Below are 6,558 nucleotides of genomic sequence, written 5' to 3'. Positions count from 1 at the left end.
TGATTTATGAAATGTAATTTAGGCATTTTCAGTCTCACATGTAATGTTTGACCAAAATTTTTAAGTTTAGATTCTGTGACTTTTTATACCTATTTCTTCTTGGCATCATCTATGCCTCCTTCTTTCCTTCTCCTATTTCTATCTTCCTTCATCCCTGCCTCCTTCCTTTCCTCTCCCCATTACGTCTCTGTTTTTGTCTCTTTTTTTCTTTCCTCCTATGTTCCCTTCTTTCTTAATTAATCCCTTCCTTTCCTTCTGTATATCACCTCCCTCTTTCTTAGCATGGCTGAATGAGGTACTTTGCTTATTCTCCCTTTTAGGCACTTTGTTTATACTCCATTTTAATAAGGTATTTGCTCAAATTCTAATGATTGTTTCCATAGACTATTTTCTTCAGATAGTAAGGCAACACTGTGATTCAGCACTAAAAGGCAGAAATCTTTAAAATAATAAGCATACAAATGAATGTCCTCAATGTAAACAAATTCAGAATTCTTGCCTCTATAAAGTGTATGGAATTTAAGAAATATATAAATAAAATGAGTTGTAGAATAGAAGTTCAGGTTAACGAAGTAGCATAAAGTAGAAAAACTACATGAACTGACAACTGTATTAGAATTTCAACTCCTTTTAACCTCAGAATATTCAATTCTGAATGACAAGTAAATCTAGATTTCTACTTTACCAGCAATTTTGACTGATGGAACATAAAATTCAGAAACTGAGAGTGCATTTCCAAGCATTTTACCTCTCTTTAATGTACAACTTTTTTCCTATTCTGTCCCACAACAGTAACACCTTTCAGGAAAGTTTGCATGCGTTAGTGTCAGCCAAAATATTTAGAATGGCCTAATATTTTCATCTCTATTCCATTAAACACAAGTGTTCATGAAGTACGTTTCCTCAGTAACGCCAAGGTGACAATGATCAATGTGGCAAACGATGACATGTGACTAAGCTGTGCAGTTAATGATACACACGATCCTACCTAAAGCTTGCACCAGTTATGCTCCATGCGCAGGGAATTTACCTTCTTCCAGGAAAGAGTACGATTTCTTGCTCTCTCTCCAGCTAGTGTAAAGCTGCTCAGCAGGACTAGAGGGCATACTGACCTTCTGCGGAATCTGGGCAAGAGCTGAGGCAATGAGGTTGGCTTTTTCCTCCGTGAGGTTTTTCACCATGGACCCCAGAGAAAACACCACAACACCATCTTCACCTGAACTCTGGACAAATTCTTCCATTTCCTGCAGACATGAATTCTTTCCATTATGAAGGTGCAGCATTTGGGAGGATAAAGTGCAAAGCAGTGTGAGAGAAATTGTTAGACAGTGTTGTGGCTTGTGTCTAGATGTCCCCCAGAGCTTCAAGCACTCATAGGTTAGACTTTTCAAAGTTGTTTAGGCCTAGGTTGTGCATTGCTGGGATTACATGTGTGATACTGAGAATATGAGTGCCCCCTTCTGGGTGTTGGTGGAACTCCCAAAAGAAAGGTAGCCCGGGAAGAATATAAAGACCTACAGACAGGCTGCTGATACAGCTGCTCTTTCCCTGTTTCTGGTGTTGCTTTTGCTTGCTTCTTGGTCTCTTGTGCACTCCTTGGAGTGTTTCTCCTTTGTGATGCTGTTTTGCAAAACCACTCTACTTTAGCACCCACCCATTATGGACTGAAATCTCTACAAACTAAATAAACTAAAATTTAACCTAACTTAACCTTTCCTCATTTAACTTGTTAGTATTGGGTATTTTGTCTCATCAACAGCAAAATAATTACAATAGCTAGGTTCTACTGTCTGAGACGTGGAACCATCTGCTTTTAAGGAAACATTAAAGTATGCAATAAGTGATTACAAGTACAAGCATGGAATCAAATATCTACAGAAATGAATAAGCATTGAAGAGCAGCTTTGCTCAGGGGGATGGAATTGTTATGTGCTGGATTGAATTTTCCTAACTGACAAAGTTGTTTACAAATTTATAACAGTGTTCATGGAAGAAAGTACAAGAAAGATCATAGATGTAAGCTTTAGAAGAGATTGGAAAAGAGTGGGTTCTAGGCAACCTGTACACAAAAGTCACTCCAGAATGTTAAACTTCCAGTTTTAAACAGACATACAATTAAAAAAATGACCACAGATATTGGAGATTTATGCTTTCTTTCACTGACACAAGAGCACCTTCAATTTTGACACTCAATGCCCTTCAAGTTTTCGTCACTTCTCGTCGCCATCAGTAACGTCTTCCCCTACAAAAAGTAAGAGATTTGAGGAGGTGGAACATTGTAGGACTGTAACACTAGAGCACCGGGAACCTTGACGTATTGAAGGTTATAAATACGCATAAAGAAACTGAAGCAAACTCTACTAAGTGAACCAAGGTATCCTGGCACTGAATGAACCATGGCTCACTACGGGAAGGTCATTTTGAGTTTTAATCAGTGGTAATAGAAGAAGTTGAACATGTTCTTGTGAGCACTGACTCTACTGCTGGAATCAGCGACAGTCTAAATACAGAGCAGATGGGAGGGCAGTCTACTAAACTCGGATAGGTGTGATTATCCAGTGTTTCTGCTGCAAAATTAGAAAGTCACATTTGGACCTCTTTCTACCAGACTCAATTTTATAGTCCATGAAGGAAATGATCATTTCAGAAAGGGTGTGGAAGTAGAGCTCATGTAACTGCTACTTAGGATCAGGAAATTCCTACATTTTCTATAACTATGAGCTACTACTGTTGTTGCACTACACAGCATTTGTCCTAAAACTTAGGATCCAGAAAAAAATATGACTGGAACAAGGAAAAAATTACAGTCACTATATTGAGAGAAATAGCCCAGTTCCTAGATCATAGGAGTCCAAACTCAGGGCTGAAAGAATCTTGGTGATTGTGATGGGACGGTGCAAAACAGTTGAAGTTTAAACAAACAAGAAGTAGCTTATATCATTAGTAACAGCACATAGTGTATATGGTCTTACTTCTCCACTAAAAAGACACAGACTGGCAGATTGAGTCAGATGCAAGGTCTATCTACATGTAGCTTTCAAGGCACAAATCTCACCTGAGGAGAAACATGGACTAAAGTAAAAGCACAAACACTGATCCTCTAAGACTCTGCAACCTGAAGGTGAGCAGAGGTAGCTCCATTTATAGCTAACACAGTTGACTTCAAAACAAAACTGGTCAGAAAAGACAAATGAGCTCATCAGATATAGGTAAGGAAATAATTCACCAAGGAAAGGTAGCTACTGTAAATATACAAGCAGCAACTGCACTCAGAACCCATTTCCTGAAATAAACACTACTCCACATGAAAAGAGACAGCAATGCAATCACAGGGGTGAATCTCAATGCCCAACTCACAAGTAAGGCCAACCAGATGAATTAGAAATGAATAAGTTTCAAAGTTAAATTGTGTAATTTAGTTGGAAAAGATATCTACATTGTGTTTCATGCAGTATCTGATTGTGCATACTGTTCAGAGTTCCCTGAACCTTTTTCCAAAGAGACCACATTATAGCCCAAAAAGCCAAGCTCAGCAAATATAACGAAATACTTTGTAGATTTTATCAGATCACAGTAGAATAAAATTAGAAGAAAACAGCTAAAATACTGTAGAATTTATGTACACAGAAGGAGATTGAAAAATGTACTTGAACTTCCAGTGGTTCATGGAATAAATCATTAGAGAATTTTTAACAATTCCTTCATCACAGTTGAAACAGAAAGAAGACCTGTCAGAACCTGTTGGGACAAAGAAGCTTCTTTTATGGTTGAAGGTCATAACTGCTAGTGTCTACCTGAGAAAAGGGTTATCTCACATAAGTATCACAATGACAGATGTAAATACCTAGTAAAATAAGAAATAAAATTGAAAACCAGTACAAAATGAAATAGTAAGAATCAGACATAAAATGAATAAATATGATATGAAAAGTAAAAATGTCAGTGTTTATGTCACTTTAGAGTTGCTTTTTCAACTGGGAAACAATATTGAAAAATCCATAAGCAAACTTATGGAAAGAAAGAGAGGGAAGGCTCACAATAATAAAATTAAAGATAGAAAAGAAACCACAAGAGACACAACTAAAATCTGGGGAATTATTTGAAGCTATCTGAAAATGTGTACTCCAGTAAGTCCGAAATTGAGAAAAAATGTTTAGATACACATGACCTACAAAATTCTCATCAACAGGATGAAAAATAATCTTAAGGGAGCAAGAACATGCAGTGATACTGATGCAGTAATACAATTGCTGCAAACTAAGAAAACCTGATTGAATTAAAGCTTCATGTGTTTTACCGGGTCTTTATGGGTAACATACTCTAGTAATAAAGAGACAAGTATGAAAATTATTAGTATGTAAGTTTTATGAAACAGATTCTTAATAAATTCATCTCTTTTTAAACATTATGCAACATTAATTTCCTCAGTGTTCTAACTTCCTTTATTAATAAGGCTAAAAGAAGTTCACTAGAAATGCTATATATACTAACATTTTATAAGACGACACAATTAATCTTCTGCTATAACAATGACATTTATGAGGCAGTGATGCTTGCTATCTTGCTGTGTAAACTCCCAAGCTGGGATGATGCTATTACTTTGAGACTTATTACAGAATTAAATCATAAGTTCTTGGAAGAATAAGTTCCCCAAACCATCATTTACAGCTTTGCTAATGTGGCATTGCAAAGTGTGGCACTGGGACTATTCACAGAGGGATCTAGGGAAATGCTGCTTTGAGAGATGCACCAGCGACTGTCCTGTGTCTGCAACAACTGTGTACATCCTGGGACTAATGTCCTTCTGAATTTATGGAGAGGAAAATATTGAAGAGTCTGACATTCCCACTGGAAGCAGGCTGCTATTTTTAACCTAGTTAAAGGTAGAGAATATTTATGATTCCCAGTAATTGATATCCCACCAACTAATTTATATCCAAATGATTACTTATAGATGAAAATATCATACATCGAAAACACATAAACACACAAGCACCCCACATTGATTTAGGAATTTTTTGCACTGTTTCTCATGATTTTTTTAAATTAATTGAGTATATTGGAACATTTTACGTATACATAACAATCACGTTCACCATGAGGAATCTGCACCTGTACACGATATAACTTGATTCTTTTTTCCCCATTTCCCACCTGACCTTCATCCTTTCAGGTTTTCTTTATTCTGTGTATCAAAGCTTCAGTCCCAGATATAAACCACTGCTCTCATTGTGACATTGAGATTGCTCAATCTATACCCATAAATAAGCCATGTTTGCAATGAAATCTATTATTTCTCTTGTAAAACATTTTGATTTGTTTAGTTCAGCTGTGTATGTGAGTGTGTGAGCATGTGTGTGAGCATGTGTGTGAGTGTGTGTGTGTGTGAAGCAAGCGCAGGAGGAGGGATACAATAGAGTATTACCTAGTTATCCCATCAGGAGTCATGTCTCTTTCTATATATTTTTAAACTATTGCTTCATTGTTCAACCATACTTAATAAATTTGCATCCAGAACTTGGCTGCCAAGTAAAATATAACCAGCACCCTAAAATCAAAGTTTAAACTTATACATACTTTCCCTATCCTGAACAGAAATCAAAAATTTTCCTGTGAGTAACTATTAACCTTCGACCTTCTAAAGTACTTATCCTCTTGACTTGAAAACCAAATGAAACAGAGTTTGTCTCTTCAATCCCTATTAATAATTAATGCAATACTCTTATCATATTGTACTTTATTACTTTCTTTTACTTCTCAGTATTGCTTTGTCCAACTTTCTGACACCCTCTTATTCATGGAATCCTTTGAAACATTGCATACACCTTCTCTTTATTACTCCAAAAATTCTGATATCATAATCCAAATAATATATACAACAATTGATTCTCTCACTTTGATGACTCCATGACATTTCTCATGCTGTCTGTGAACACTGATGTCGTTTACTCCCCAAACTATTTGTAGAATTCAGTTCTAGAAATCAAATTCTAACAATGTTTTAAGCTCATAGAAGTAAACAGAGAAAAATCTACAATCATCACCCTTCACTCCATGTTTATTTTCTACTTGCTGTTTCCTAAGATAGCAAAGTTCAACACTATTCAGATAATCATCTAAAATTAAAATCTAGGAGCGCCGTCAAATTCAGCATTTTCTGTCAGTGCTACTTTCTGCTTATTTCTCAATATCTATGCATTTACTAAGAGTTCTCATGAATGCACCTTTCCTCATTAAATTCCTTGGGGCCTATCCCAATTTTTGACTCTAAGAGGTTGTAAGAAAGACTGAAATTGTCTTCTTAGTGATCTTCATGACTGGCTTCCCATCTCTCCACTCCAACACTCACACTACAGACACGGATAATTTTAGCAAAGCACTTCAATCATTTCCTCTTTCATCTCAAGGAGACAAAGCACAAGTATCATTACACCAATGTAATGGGGGAAATAAATTTGGAGTGACATGTTTAAGATACTCAACAAAACATCTCTCTTATTGAAGTTACAGTCTTTACAGAAAAATCAAGTATTTTAAGGGATGTAAAACATGCCTCAT

General features: G+C 36.2%; 1 pseudogene; it reads right to left on the bottom strand.

Annotated features, from left to right (window-relative positions):
• Window positions 1-2,210: 2,210 nt before the first annotated feature.
• LOC106149478 overlaps window positions 2,211-6,558 on the bottom strand; it is an 8,799-nt pseudogene continuing 4,451 nt past the window's right edge.

The sequence above is a fragment of the Chinchilla lanigera genome, unplaced genomic scaffold (assembly GCF_000276665.1).
Source record: "Chinchilla lanigera isolate Chin_1 unplaced genomic scaffold, ChiLan1.0 scaffold00046, whole genome shotgun sequence".
Lineage (NCBI taxonomy): Eukaryota > Metazoa > Chordata > Mammalia > Rodentia > Chinchillidae > Chinchilla > Chinchilla lanigera.
Note: the sequence above shows the minus strand (reverse complement) of the source record. Positions and strands in the feature narration are given on the sequence as shown.